A 16,885-nucleotide genomic window follows, 5' to 3' on the forward strand; every position below is an offset into this window, starting at 1 on the left:
TCCATCCTCCCTCCCTCCTCCTCCTCCCTCCTCCTCCCTCCCTCCTCCTCCCTCCTCCTCCCTTCTTCTCTTCTTTTCTCCTGAAACGATCCTCTCCATTGTGACAAGAGGTAAAACACTTCGTGATCCGGTTTGCACAGTGAACGACGAACGAATGGGATCCTCATCAAAGGTCACAGAACCCAAACTAGGTTCAAGCTTTTTGGACGAATTAACTTCCTATCTTATATTACGCTCAACAAAATATTGGATCTCAGTTGAATGGATTTGGCAAAATGCTTGACACTCATTTCAATTTTATGTGATCAGTTTATGTAGAAAGTTAAACTTAGTTAGTTTGAGTTGCACTCATCAAACAGGCATACCTTTCTTCTATCTTTATAGGCTCGCGAGACTGCCACTCCACCGGCCAGGCCACCACCTCCCACCCATCATCCCCAAGCTAGGCCGCCTGAAGATACAAACCGTATGGTGGCAGAATTGACGTCTCACACATCATGGAAAACCCATGAACCATGGATTAATGAGAGAGAGAGAGAGAGAGTTCTCTCTTTTTATTGAAATTTGATTTGATATTTTTATTTTGTAGAAAACAGCACAATACAAATTATTGTTCTCTCCGTGTATGCTCTTTTCTTTCCTTTAGTTGTATTACTATACATTGTTGTTCTTAGACTTTGCAACTGGTAATTTTGTGCTTGTGTATTTATATATATTGTTTGTAAATCACCAAAAACTTGGTACGATTTGTTTGATTATTTATGTGCATTTTTTTACTTTTTTCTTCTATTTTTCATGTAGAATATTTGACAAAAAAATTTGGTAGATTCTTCTTTATGAAGTATACAAAAAACAGCCCTTCATTCTAAATATACAGAGTGTTCCATATAATCTCTTTCTAAATTTATTGGTTTTCACAAATATCTGGAACCCATCTTCATTGACTCAAAGGTCAAACCCCCATGATATGTTAGCTTTCTCACCATGGTAGAAGTTACTAGTATACAAACTTGATGATCCTTTTTATTTTCTTCTTTCTTTTATTTATTTTCTTTTTATAGTTATTAACCCAGCCACCAGCTGTGGTTTACAAAATGGATTTGAAATAAAACAAACCATGACATGCAGTCACATCTCGTACTGCTTTCTCCCTGGATATTGCTCTGGTAGCAAAGAATCTAGTGAATGGTCAAATCCCAGCAATGTCAGCCCATGATGAATCATCTTGAACATGTAGCCAGCCACTTGCATCAACCGCACCAGCCTCTACTTATCAAAACGTACGACAACTTGAAACTTTGATGTATAGCCCAATTTTGAAATGAGTAATTTGTAAGTGAAAAACAGTATCAGAGTATCAAAGTTCTTTTTGTTTTTTCCATAAAATTTATCAGCAAAGCAAGCCGGCTTTTTTTCATTAGTTTTTTATCACTTACTCCAAGCCTTCCAAGTTATTTAGTTTAGGATGTTGTATTTAGAGAACCACAAGCTTGTTAGCTGTAACAAGATTAAAGCGCTCAAAGTTAAAATGCACATTTGATTACTATCCTTCAATTTTTTAAGTGGGATAGTTACATCTAACATTTAGACGTGCAAAAGAGCGTCGCGCCTATGTCTCCCATCAACTTAGGCCTTTTTGCTTGAATGTAGTACTCAACATTTTGTACAACATCTTTCCTCAACGGAGAAAATTATACACAAAACAAATGTTTCATATTCGGTCGTTATTCAACTGGTTGTGCTAGCATCACAATTTTAATAGGATTTCAGGATCTTTGAATGCATTTGAGTTATCCGTATTAGAATTCGGTAAAGCAAAACCATATAATGTAGTTTGTCCATAGCATCAAAGTATGTGGCCACTGAGGCTTTCTGACCTGAGAATCTACTCAACATGATGAATTAGTTATTCTCATTGTGCTTTCTGAATTGAGCTATTTCTGAGTACATAGTAAATTACTGTTTCCATATAGGAACCTGAGTAAACTAACTATACGACTTGTAAAATGATTTTATCGCCACCTTTTGTTGTACCCATCTTACTAACTCTGGGACAACCATTTAGATATTGCTCAAGAAGTTTAGAAAAGATATGTTTACTTCTCAAGACATCCTCCATTTTATGGATGCATAATGAAATTGAATGCATTCCTTTTACTCAAGTCCAAATTAAGTAAAATTATCCCATTTGATGGGTTTCCTTTATATCCTTATGTCCATTTCTCGAATCTAAGTTCGATTTTACTGAAGTCCAATATTCATTGAAACCAAGGCCGCTTCCCTAGAGTTTTTTCTTATCTTTTCTGGAATTTACCGGAGGTTTGTGCAATTGTTTACCCACCGCCTAAGTTTTGATGATAATATCCGATGCTCAACATTTTGTCTCTATCATTATTTTGAACATTTAGAAACAATGACTTGAATACGGATTGTTTGTACAAAATGGCAATTCCCTCAATATTGGACTTGGCTAGTTCTCGTGACACCCGGATTGGGATCCACACTCACTATTTGTTGGCCACTAACGATCATATATGCCTTGACCTTTTTTTACAAATGCCTAATGCCCCATAACATGGCCTATTATCTTATATAAGTTCTCATTTCCAGAATGTTACGTTTCAATGAACTAAAAGACATACTAATCATAGTGCATGTTTCCCTTTCCTATCTGCATCTAAGAGTCAAGATTTAATCAGTGCCTTTGACAAAATTCATCATTTTAAGTTTCTTACCTCCTTTTTCCCTTTCCAAAAATCTTTTCCATTTATGATTTGGTTAAACTCAAAAAATGTCTTAGATTTCTTTTTTCATTGGTATAAACTTGTTTTATTTAAGCATTGAGGACTATATAAAATATGATGCTTATAGTTATATAATCAATGGGTATGACAATACTCAATCTGGTGAAACTATTTATTTAGTGGTTACTTCCTCTACTTTCCTAGTGATTTATATTTTTAACTAAAAACAATGTTCTCATGGTTGCTTGGAAATAATATGTGGCATATACAAGCTCTCTTTGCATAAAATATGCTTGTTTTGTATGCCACTTTGTTGTTTGTACGTTTATAGTCTGTTGTGTTTTGTTCCTTGACTTTCCAGCACTTATGTTTTTATTAACTAATGTCTCTAATATATTCTGAAGAAAACTACCATTTAATTGTTTTCATATAAGTGAATGCATTTTAAGCCATGGGGTTCATTTCTTGAATTGCAATTATGAATATTTTTTTTGTTTTGGAAAAATTCAAAATCAAAGCTTGTATGTGAGCTTGAGTTATTCTATAGTAAAATGAGGTATGCATATGGTGGTTTCATGGTTCTCATATATACAAGGTAACATCTTAGCAACATAAATGCTAATGTAGTGAAGCATCAACAAAACCCTAGTTTTGACGATATTAGTTAACCAAGAAGTTAAAATGGGAAAAGGGTATTTGGCATGTATAGGACATTCTTCAAATTGAAAGAAGTTAAAGGCATATGTGGGAAAAACTACAAAGATGAAAATTTCATATGAATTGTAGAAAGTATGTTCAATTCCCTTGTTTTCTTAGTTTCCTTAGTTTCCTTTAAATTGCATGTGCTGACCTATGAGTGTTCACAACTAGCCTGCCAATTTATGTGAAAAATTATACTCTAACATCATTTTTACAGGTGGATGCTACAAATATTCATGTACTAGTTGATGAACAAATGCAAGATAAACAAGGGACAATTAACAAATTCTTTTCCTATGGTATAATATGACCACCAACAGAAAATAATCTCACCGAAGGTTACATAAAAGGAATAAGTTATGATGAACTTCTTTCAATAAAATCAAAGAATAGTTGTTGCTTCTCTTATGGGAACTTCTAATATAGTACCTTCATTTACTTAAGTTCAAGTAAGCATTAATAAAGATTAAACTACAATAGGCTATTCCTTTTTGTATATATCATTTCCAACATTTTCTTCAAACCTATGTTTTGGTTGATAATAAAGACCTTCAACTTTGAATTGTTCATGACTTGCCTATTTTATGAGAATATTTTTCCCTCTAACCTTGATTAGACTAAAACTGTACATTTTGTCTTGAGTTGAGCTTTTTTGGGATCTAGCACAAACAAATAACCCTTATTTCAGTGACTTTGTATTATATTTATCTTGTTATAGTTACGATTTCATGAAATTATGTGTTTGCACTCCTATTATTGTTCTATCGTTCTTATTCTTTCATTGGGAATAATGTTATTCTTAACTTCATGTTCTTTTTCATGTAGGTAACTCAGCTTTAATGACAACCATCATGGGAGTTCTCAAAGGAGTTGGATCGACAATGAGTTTGTCTTTCTCATGATTACCAAATGAATTATTACATATTGTTTATGTTGAAGAAATAGTTTTTTTTTTCATTGTATGTCTTCATTATTATCTTTTTAGACAATTTGGTTTTATCTTGCTTCGTAGAGTGCAAATAAATGCCAATAATGTGATTGGTTTTGTCATAAGCATAGTAGATGTTGATTCATTTGCTAACTATCAACAAATCTTTTCCAAAGGTGATAACCGCCATTACCTTGAAGTTTATGAATACCTACACATGGATCAGGTTTCATTTGTGGTGAGTTTACTTTTCTTTGTCCTAGTTAACATGTTTACTTAATGATCTTGTGAAAAACAAGTTTAGTAATTGACCATTGCCGTAGTTAACCATGGATCACCAATTTTCTATTCTAGTATACTAATTTTGAATTATTTTAGATTTGTATCATTATTTTTAGTTTTGGAGAGACCGGCACTCAGTTATCTAGAAAGTGTTATGGTTTGTTTTAAGCTAACAAAATGTTCCATATGATATTCTCATCACCTTCCAGACTTAATGATGTGCAGTTTAATTTTTCTTATTTTTTTGCATTTAAATGTTCTAGATATATATATCACTATTTTAATTTTTGGAGTTATTGTCATTCACTTTTTCCAAATTGTGATATGACCTATTTTCAGTTAACAAAATGCTTATTATTCTTTATCATCTTTCCCAACACAATGATCTAATAGACTTATGATACGCAGTTATCTTTAAGACATAAGAAAACTATGGATTAAAAAAAAAAAATTTATCTAAGACCCACCATCTGCTTGTTCTTTGTTAACACAAAGACCATGCTGGAAATAAATAGCATGTTTTTTTTTTTGTAGCAAAATATTTGCCATCACCATTGAAATGTATGGGTGATTATTATGCATAGCGATATCCAGTTGGCAGTCTAGTTAATAGGGCCTAGTATTGTGTTAATTCAGAACCTACCTTTTTGAGTGACTTTCTCAAACTATATCTAGGTAAGCTTTTCTTATATTTGTGAAAAATGTTGTTGGACATATGATTTATTTTATATTTTGAATATTCTCATGCAATTATATTTTGATTTGCAGATCAATCTCAAGCTCGGGCTTAAGAGTATATTAAAAGTTCTTTCTTCTAATATTACTAATCTTCATGTTTGTGATATATGATATGGAGGCTCTCAACAAGTAAGATTAGAAACAATATCTTAATGATTTTAACATGATATGAAGTGTATAACATTTATCGATTCTTCAGACCATAAGAAAGGCACACAAATAATACACCATCAGTCATCAACAAGCAGATATATAAAATGTTCATAAATGTCTCAAAGCTACATATAATAACAAAAGATTAGAAATAATGTACTAGGCTACCTCTTTAGCTTTAGAGAAAATTAGAAGCATGAAATAGAGGAAAATTGGTAGCATAATTTATAGAAAATTGACAACCAATGTTTTGACTCAGGAATATTGGCATGTAAGATTTTCTTCCTAATTGAAATATTAAACATCAAGGAAGGGCATGAATTATAACATAATACAAAGATCATATTTATTAATTTTTCTTTCAAATATAATTTGGAATAACAAGTGTTTTCACCAATTTAATTCTAGTAGTGACAACGCCTCTTGCGTGTGACCCGCAAGTGCACTGGTTTGTCAAAGTAATAAATCCCATGTGAGTGGGGTATCATATCCACATGGAATAAGGAATAGAAATACCAAGATTGCTACATAACTAATTGGAAATGAAACGATTATGGTGTGGATAAAGATCGATGCAAACAAACTAAAGAAAATAAGAAAGAGAGGCACAAATAAATGAGAGGGGAGGCAATCAATAAAAGTGGGGTACTCGGATAGTGTTCCTTCTAGGATTATTGCTTCAAGTGCATAACCAACTATTATGCTTCCTAACTAATGCTTAATGAGTTGTAGACATCCTTAAATACATGGTCCTAAATCTAAGGTCAACCGTGACTAACTCTATACTATGTGCCGGCGGAGAAATCAACTAGTCTCAACACTTCACACTGTGTAAAGTTGCAAGAAGCTCTAGGGATTCCAAGTGATATACCCTATTCGTATATGTAGATCTAACCATTTGGTCTATGCGAAAGACCCCTAGTCACAATTAAGCCCCAGGTGTTAAAGTCACTTCAATGCTTCACTCTGTTGCTCGCGCAACTAAGCCCCAGCGGAGTTCATTCCTTAGCCCTTCATTCTATTGTGACCGCAAAGAACTCTAGGAACGTGGAGGTAGAATAAATCACACCGAAGGGGAAAGTGGACGCTCTGCTACCTCTCGACTCACCCTCTCGACCCTCTCCAATCTTGCTTTGTCTAACCCTCATGGTGTGTCACTCACTCACAAGGATTACCAATGTAGACTCTCAACCCTAATGTCACTTTAACGGAGAAATCATTCAACAAGCATTCAAGATTGGAACTCAGTTAAAAACATCAATTAAGGAAAGCATAACAAAAGGTTAATGAAACAAATTTATCCTAGGGTTCACAAATTCAAGTACCCACTAGGGGTTTTAGCTCTCCATGGAGCAAGATACAATTAATAATGAAATTGAAAGTAAAAACATGCAATCTATAGTAAAACACCCTCGGAATTCGTGTTGATGGTCTTGTGGAGTGGCCTCGTCTTCCCCAAAGGTCCCCTTGTCAAGCCTAGGGCACACATCGCCGGATCGGTGCCGACGAAAGCTCCCCCAATAACTATCTTCCAAGAGAAGCGTGGTGTCAAAGCCGTAGAACCACTCCAAAAGTCTGGTCAAAGCCTATCTAAACCGTAGTCGTCGGCCTCTCAAAAGTGTGAGAAAAGATGGGAAAAAGGATGCTGAAATCGGGCTAAAAAACGGCTTCAAATAGGCTGGAATCGGGCATCCACACAGGCCTATGGATGTTCCACACGCCCCTGTGGAATTTCCACACGCCCGTGTGGATTCTCTAGAATTCTGTTTTACGGTCAGCTGTGAACAGTAACTGCTACAGTAGCTTGCTATAGTGATTTACTATAGTAACCTACTACAATACCCCGCTAAAAACACTCCTGAATCCACTTTTCATCGAGACAACATAAACAGGCACACGTTTATGCAGTAAATTGTGTCACTTCTTCAATAAACGAGTTCATTGGTGAAGATCTTGCTATCATTGCACAAGTTGGGATACGCAAATGTGACAACCTTTGTGCCCCTCCAACTCATCGTAATTGCTTGAATACATGGAGGTTGGCACACATTCAAGTATCTTTGAACACAACTTGTGTATTCGCGTTTATTTCTTCCAAGATTTCATCAAACAATGCGTTCACGATCTACTTTGGCTTCTTTCTTCCATATTTGGCTTCACAACCCTACATGCGCAAAATAACACAAATGCACATGTATTAGCGCTAAAATTTGATAAAAATAATGCTCATCGTAAGGAAAGAATACTTCGCATTCTTAACACACAAGCACTTATCAAGTACGAATCAAATCTACTTCTTTAATCATTCAAAAGCTAATAGGTACGCAAAATTTTTGAAATATTGCCATGTACATCTGTTTATTTAATTTCAAATTAGAAATATATTCATCTAGAATAAATAACGAAGATATTTATTAACTATCAAATTTTTAAAATTTTATAATCTAATTTAAGACAACTACAAGGGTCTCTATGTAATTATCCCTTCAAATTTTATCCTTATCTTTTAAATATATAAAAAGATAGAATTTTTAAAGTCCAACCAAATCTCCTGGTTGTGCTAGCTAAATCCTTGGTTTCTTTTTCTTGATTGAGAGGAGAAGTTGGAAGGAATATTGAAAGATGGGGATCCAAGCGTTGCTTCCATTATTGAAGTCAATCATGGCTCCAATTTCTGTTGAGGAGCTCCAAGGCCAAACTATTGTTGTCGACACCTATTCATGGCTCCATAAGGGTGCACTCTCTTGCAGCATGCACCTTTGCAAAGGCTTACTAGCATCTAAATATTTTATTCTTTTTGCTTGATTATTCTCTTTAGTTGTTGTTCCATATTCTTGTCATCTTTACTGTAATACCGTAAGGATTGGTTGTTGTTAAAGGAAAAAAATTTCAATATAAAATTAATTTTTTTTGTTTGATTGCTGGAAATAAATATCATAAATTAATGGAAATTTATTTTATTTTATGTTTTTCTTATGTTTTTCTTATTCTTAGATGCCTGCTGTTGTTGAAACCAATTTTGTCTACGTTAGACTGAGGTAAAGAAATTATAACAAGAAGGGAATTTGTTTTTATTTGGCTGGTTGAATGCTATTCATCTAATGTATCAATGAAATTTTATCTTTTATTTTTCATCTATTCTATAATGCTTGTAATATGCAAAACCCTGAAATTGTGTTTGGATTTAGGTTAGCAGAAAGATGGAGAATCTTAAAGGTTGATTATTCTTCTATTGGAAGAATTAGAAATATGGAAAATATATTCTTTGTTTTTTTATAGAATCAATTCATAATTTTGTCCATGCTATGTGCTCTTATTAGATAGGATTTGTCTCTAATGTTTTAGGCATATTGTGTTTTGTATGCATTGAGTGAATATGCTACATCACCATGGAGTCAAACCTATTCTTGCATTTGATGGGGGTATTTTGCCAGTGAAAGGTGATGTAGAAGCAAAATGTACCAAGTATGGGACAAGGATTCTTTTAATCTTAACATGCATTCTTAGAGTAATATGTAAATTTTTAGCTGATATTTTCATGAGAATGTCCTTTTTTCTTATAGAAAAGTGAAACATAAGCAAACTTTTGTCAACAAATAATGTCCTGCATTTTCTTTCCTTCAATTTGTTATATTGAAACTTTCCATTTAAAATCTTTTTATGGAAAATTTAATGCATGTCCTGGCTTACACTTGACGTAGATATAATTGTGATACTCAGTTCAAGTACTCTTTTTCATGAGTGAGAAATGCTATGTATATTAATAATATATACCATTAAATTTTTTATTATCCATCTCCGATGTTAAAATTAAAACTATTTTTTATTTAGGGTTTCATTAATAACAATAATGCTGCTCATCATGTGTGTTTGTTATTTGTTTTATAAATAAATCCTTTCACTTGAAAATGTTCAAATTTCATGTGGTTACACATATATTTGTTGTCTTTTTGCCTATAGAAAATGATATAGCATCAATTCAACTATGACAAGATAAAAACATTCTAACAAAATTAATTAACAAAATAATATTAACTAAATAACATTTGTTTATAAAAATTCATAGCATCTAAAACAAATTACTACTTCAATCTTTTTAAATTTTTTATAATCTTAAATAAATTACAGACTAAACTTGAGATCTTTAGATGAGGAGAAAAATAAAATATCAAATTCTCTTTAATATAATAATCATCTTTTATGTTTTAATTCAAAAATAATCCAATTTGGAAGTATCCTGAAAACAAAATTTGACAATTTACCACCATGTCGCACTGTAAGATTTGACATGACATTTAACTAAATCCAAGTGAAATGTAGAGCAAGAGATATGTCTTACTCTTTCCTCAGCTGCTAGCCATAAAACACTAGGATTCCCATGAATCATATCCTTGATTAAATATATTTTCACTAGTGGTGGTCTACCTGAACCGGTCCCTCACCAAATCAAGCTAGTATTAGAAACTAAGTGGCACATTTGTTTCTTATGGCATGAGCATATGCTTGTAAACTAGCACATGCTTTCACAAACCACCTCTTTTTGTGATTGTTTTTGGAGATATGTGGTTTGATATTTATTAGCGCTATTATTAAAATTAATTAATTAATATAAGCATGAGTTAGAGCTATAAATGGACATGCTTTGCCTTTATTCATACTTATACTTGAGAAGAATGTTGGTTTGGCCCTTCCAATAACATGAGTGTTTGTTGAAAAATAACTTATCATTATTATTCCTTTCATGAAATCATACTTGTTGGAATTAAAAAATACAATAATGATCTTACATATAAAGAATGCATATGCATCTTTAGTGTGCTCAATTTAAAGGTTGTCAAGTTTCAATGTGATTCTCTTGTTTGGTTTTTAAATTAAGCAATATTTCTCTATATTAGTATTTTGCTTCAAATATAGTTGTGGCAACTGTCTTTGTCACTTTCACAATGCAGAATGAGGAAAGAAAACCTTGAACGGGTATTTGAGCATGAGGCTATTGGTAATTCTTTTGCTGCGTTTGAATTCTACCAAAAAGATATTGATATCTCATCATCAATTGTTTGGGAGTTAATTCAAGTAATAATAGAAATTTGATTCAACTAGTTAATTTTCATTTGTTAAACAACGATTAATTTATTTACAAGTTGTGGCACATGTTGACAAACATAAATATGATTCCACAATTTCATTCATTGTCAAACTCTAGCAATTGGAAGAAGAATCTTTTGATCAAACCATATATTGATTAGTTTTATTAGAAATTCATAGTTTATTAACTCATAATATAAAATGATGTTTGGAAATCTAAGAAAAGGATAGAAGCACAGATGTTGAAAATGGCATTGTCATTACATTTTTAAGGATTATGGTTGTATTGTTAAAAAAACGTTGGACAATTGCTTTATTCTAGTCTAATTTTAAGATCCAATTGCTATGTGCTATGAAAAATTAATTATCCTAAAAGTATTATGTGAAATGAAATAATATTGTATACTATATTGATTTTAATAAGCATTTGGCATATGATTTGTTGTCTCATCCGGAGACTTGACATGCGATACTTGTGATACTCTTCTTAAATTCTCTTACTTTTTTCTTTTGTAGGATAGTCTATTACAAACCTAATAATAAGGTTCTTATCTGATATAGTTTTTATACTACTTTAATGTTAACTATCTGACAAATATGGCCATGAGAAAGCATGGAACTTCAATTAAATTATAAGTCTATAGGAAGAAAATTTTTGGCATTCCCATTTCATCAAGGTTTTCAATCTATTACCTATTAGTCGATTGATATATGTTTTAAAATGCATATATATAAATTACTTCTTCTTTTTCTTTTGTTTGTTTTTGTTTTTTTGTTTTTGGTTTTTGATTTTTATGTCCATTGTTTGATAATCAATGACATAATCATGTTAGATACTTCTATTTTATTCCTATTTATATTTTCATTAGTAGTTTTCTCTGAATTGCTCTAGAAAAACTGCTATTAATTTAAGTTTTGAAGAAGGAAATGTTGATTTTATTGTGGTGCCTTATGAGGCTGAAACTTAGATGACATTTTTGTCCATTAATAAGTTTATTGATGCTGTCATTATTGAGGACTCAGACTTAATAACTTTTGGGTGTCATAGAGTACATTGTATAAAAGTTTCAATTCATTCAGGAAACTCAAACTTTCCTAATTTATATATGATGCACCTATGGCCAACTATTTAGTGCCCTTTTATTATTTGTCATTTTTACTAATTTTTGGAATTTTTTTTAGATTATTTTCAAAATGGACAAATCTTGGCAAGGTGTTGAATTTAAAAGTTCAATGTTAAGAGAAAATAAAGACCTTGATCTTACTAGTTTTACGTAAACTATGTTACTTGAGATGTGCATTTTTAGTGGATGTGACTACTTAAAATTCAATACCTGGTATTGGCTTGAAACGGGCACATGCACTTGGGCAAAAGTTTCAAAAGTTATGCTAAGATAAAGAAATTCTCCTCATCCATTGAATTAACTATTATATTTAAGCAAATGCTTATAAATGATGAATAATATAACATTAATTTTGATTTACTTGTATAGTCCATTCTAGTAATAATTTTGTTTTCCTTTTGAAGAGTGAAAAGGGGTTTGCAATTTGAACATGTTTTGTCACTATGCTACATTTTATCATGTAATCACATGGGAACTCTCAAATTTTATCCTTGAAACATAGATTATGATGATATCTATGTTCATATCAAGCAGTAAAGGAAGATAATTTTTAAGTGAATTATCACATGGTTATATTAAAAAGAAAGGCGACAATGGATCATGTGATATATTGATTATGTGTAATGTTCTTAATCTAGCTAATATTTCTAAAAGTTGTGTTTATTGAACTTCATATAAAATATAATGTTTTCTTGTTTGTCTCTATATAATAGGTATATTATTGTTTCCATTGTTATGTTTTTATCTTTGCTAAGTTCTAGATGTTGGTGTCACTCAAATATTGAGTGTGTTACAATTGTTTGAGATGTAGAGCATATAAATTTTATATTTGATTGTGTGATGGTCCACTAGTTTGATATTCATTATATTATGATTGAAATGTTTTTATTCTTTGTAAACATATCCACATATAAGTAAATAAAATAGATTATTTGTTAGTTGGAAATAAGCTAATTACAAGAAATAGACCAAGTTGTAGTAAGCCATAGGTTCATCTTACAAGTTTGAATACCCAAGTGTTTGGTCAATGAAAAATGTAATTGATTGTTCATATTTTCAGGTTATCAAACACTTGAGATTCAATTCTGTTGTCGTTCCACCCAACTATGAGGAAACTTTTAAAAAAGCTATTAGGACATTTCAACAACAAATAGTTTATGATCCTAAAAAGAAGGATATTGTGCATTTATCAGACATTCCTCATGATTTTGCTCTTGACTTGGAGTTCTTGGATTTCTTAGGCCCATATCGTTTACTTATTTCACAATTTATTCTATCCCATTATAAATATTTCTATTTTTATGTTAATATGCATATATTTGAGTACTTAACTAGTCATACTTGGCTTCCAAAAAGCTTAGTTCAAGGCATAGCTTATGGTGATATTGATCCTTTGACAAAGATGCCATTTCAGGTATTGTAGTTGGATTTTAGATAATGAAACACTTAACAGTTCATACACTTAGTATCAGTGATTGATTCAGTTTTTTGTTATGAACTTCTATGTGCCTGCATATTCTCTAACAACATTAACTTTTATCCATTGAACTTTAAAACAACATTTTCATTTGTTAGGAAACAAAAACAGATCGATATCTAGTGACTCCTTCACATTTCTTATGCAACATTAAGTGATTTCTTTTGAATTAATTGACTTTCTCTTTCATGCATCTTATAACTTGAAAATTTACTAGTTAAAATATATTTTTTGTCTATTGTTTGATCTTTATTCTACTTGTACTAATGATTGTTTTTCTTGGAGTCCAAAATAGTTATCTGTGAAAGATGTAACTATTATAGAAAGTTTGAATGATGAACAAGATGTTTCCCATTTGGTGGATGATTCTCAAATTATAGAGGTTCTAAATCAACAATCCAATACTACAGTTGGAACTTCAAATAACGCATGTGGGTTAGACGAACAAGTTATTACTAGCACAGGTGATGCCATCTTCAATATCATATAATTGTATTTTATAATCTTTTGTGAAAAATAAGATACTTATTAGATGTTATTTTCTCATGAAATGAAAATTCTAAAAAATGTGGATGAGGACGAACCATCAATGCAACACATGCCAAGAAGAAAGCCAATGGCCGACAAATTGATGTTTAGTTTCCTCCTCCATACTTTAAGGTATGTGGTAAGCATGCTAAGCTTTTCAAATTAGAAGTCACCATTTTGATTCGACAACTTGCACCACTTCGGGTCCCTAGTTGGAAAGAGATTCCAAACCACGTTATGAAGGCAATGTGGATATTTTTAAAGGTAAGATTAAATATTTATTGTACATAGTTCAAAGTTTTGAATGTAGAAGTAATTTTTGATACTTTACACCCATATCCTACTATTTTGATATGATACACTTAGTTAGCTATGAAAAAACTCTTCCTTATTTAAGGTATCTTATTAGGGAAGAGAATCAAAGTCATCTTAGTAATTTTCAACCAATTTAGCATGAAACAAAAAGCTACTTTATAGATATAGTAATTACTGGCATATTTTTTTTTTGGAAATAAAGAGTAAGTAATACCAAAATATATAGGATAATTTGCTCTTGAAGAATTTGAACCATACCTTGTTTGGAAACCAAATTTTATTGAAACATATTTGTTAGTAAGTATGCACAATAGTTATAAGTGTGGGGCATGTAAATGACTTATAGATATAATTATTAACATGGTTGGTTTGACATCCTTTTCCACTTGATGAAATGATATTTGAATTCAAAAATTAAATTTTTTTTTGCTTAAATTTGATTATTAGAATTAGTTAATTTTTTAGGAAAAAAATTAAAACTATTTTTTTTAATACAAATATCAGGATAAATTCAATTTCTCAAATGAAGTGCAGCCTTATGTGATGAAACAAGTGCAAGCACAATACAGAAATAGGCAGTATCATTTGCACCGAAGCTATATCAAGAGAAAATATTATCCAAAGGATGTGGAAGAAGGTGATTGGTGATGGTTGATTGACAATATGTAGGAAACTCGAAATTTCAAGGTAATTTTAAAATATCAGCTTAGTAACTTTTAACTTATTTTGCTAGTTGATTTCTTATTAGAAATTGAATTTTTGGTGATACATAGGAACAAAGTAGAAGAAACACAAATAATAGGGGAAATCAAGAGATGAAATCAATTAACTGCACAAAGTCAATTGTAAAGATTGCATATAAGATAGTAAAGTAAATTTTAATCACTTAAATATGTAATTTGTAAAACTTAAGTTCAATTAGTTATCATTTTACTTTCTATTTTTTATTTTTTTATTTAGAAAGATAAAGATTCTAATGAATGGCTAGATGCCTTTAGAGTGTGGAAGGTATGACGACAAAAGCCTGACGGAACATGGTGTATTCCAAATGGAGAAGAAATAATGGTATTGACGTTGTAATTAAACCTGATATTTTTATAGTGAACTGTTTAAAATTACTTTATAACAATTTTAACTTCTCCCTAAATATGTTGAACAAGAATCAAGAAGAAGGAGATAAAAATAAAGAAACTATTTAATCTTCACCTTTACCACTTGTTGAACATTTTGGCCTTGTTCTAAAAAGAAAGTCAAGCTATTCACGTGGTTCAGGGATTAAAGGAATAATAACATTTAAGTCTCAAAAAAGTGTCAAATTTTAGTAGAACCTGAAGGTGCAAAGAAACATGCAAATAATTTAGGTGGTGAAGTTGCGAGACTTACTGAAATCACAAAAAAAACAAACAAACAAGATGAGGAGATTCAAGCTCAACACACCACTATTGAGAAGCAAGCCATGGAAATGAAGCAAATTTTAGTTGTTTTTGCACATTTGGCAAATACTAAAGTAATCCCTACATTCGCCCCAATTTGAGATCCATCAAATGCTACAATATCAAGTGCATCAACTAGTGAAGTGGGTAGAAATTTACAGTCTTGAATAATTAGTAGTGGTTCTTTCATTATCATTATATTATTATAAAATATTAGTACTAAATTGATTAATTATATTTTTACTTTGTTTTGTAGGACACAATTCCATAGCAATGGACTTCATCTAGAAATTTACTTTGGGAGAATAGTTTAGGATCATTATAGATTTATTATTTTGTTTTATATATTAAATATTCTAATTGTATTTATTTAAAATTAGAATATTTCACATTTTTGTATTTTTATTTATTTTTATATAGATTTTATAACTTTTATTTGGTTCGTGATATTGGCTCTAAAAATGTGCTTTATCTGACAGAATTCTCTTACAATATTCACATTGATGCAACAAATGTTATTTATGACAACATTGATAATTTTATGATGATGATAATAAACACACCAGTGACTAATTTTTTTTATATTTACTGGTCTGTAATATAAATAGCATGGGTGACAAAAATAAAAAAGGAAAAATCTTACAATCTTCAAAATATTTTAGTGGCCATGTTATTGTCACAAAAATTGAAGCTATTGTTACAACTTTATTCCCCAAAATTTCGGACTTTTTAGTTTTGACATAATTGTCACTAGTGGTTATAGCATCAATTACCAAAAAAAAAATGTCACTATTATCAATTATATTAGTGTCGATGATGCTGCTACAAAAAATATATTGTTACAACATTTCTTTGTCATTATTTAGTATTTTGGTGATGACAAAATTGTCATAAATAGGTATACCACTAGTGATGAAAAATTTGTCACTATTTTTATTTGTTTTAGAGTCAACAAAGTTGACACAAAAATTGAAGTATTGTTACAACTTCGTTTGTCACTATTTAGTATTTATTATGAGAATAATATTTTCATAAATAAGCAAAGTTATTGTGACCATATAATTTTTATCACAAATTACAAAGTTTTTTAGTGTCAAAAATTTTATTGCAAAAGTGTTACGTAGTTGTGGCCATTTCTTTAAAGTAGTCACTACTACATTAGTGGCGGAGGTATTTGTGATTGGATGAGATGACTTTAAAGTTTGGTCACTATTAATTAAAGTGACTAAAAATACCACTTGTAGTGACAATTTTCATTATCAATAAAAATACATTTCCTTGTAGTGAATTATTGAGCCACTGTCAACCAACTTAAATGTGTTACTATTGCAAGAGCAGGACCCTACTAGATCATTTGTGCAAGTATAGAGCCAGTCAGG

The 16,885-nt window shown here is 31.1% G+C and overlaps 1 pseudogene; it reads left to right on the plus strand.

Annotated features, from left to right (window-relative positions):
• The first annotated feature begins 8,166 nt into the window (after positions 1-8,166).
• Positions 8,167-13,720, plus strand: LOC120265143 (annotated as a pseudogene).
• Positions 13,721-16,885: the final 3,165 nt, after the last annotated feature.

This window comes from Dioscorea cayenensis, chromosome 7 (genome assembly GCF_009730915.1).
Source record: "Dioscorea cayenensis subsp. rotundata cultivar TDr96_F1 chromosome 7, TDr96_F1_v2_PseudoChromosome.rev07_lg8_w22 25.fasta, whole genome shotgun sequence".
In the NCBI taxonomy this organism is placed as follows: domain Eukaryota; kingdom Viridiplantae; phylum Streptophyta; class Magnoliopsida; order Dioscoreales; family Dioscoreaceae; genus Dioscorea; species Dioscorea cayenensis.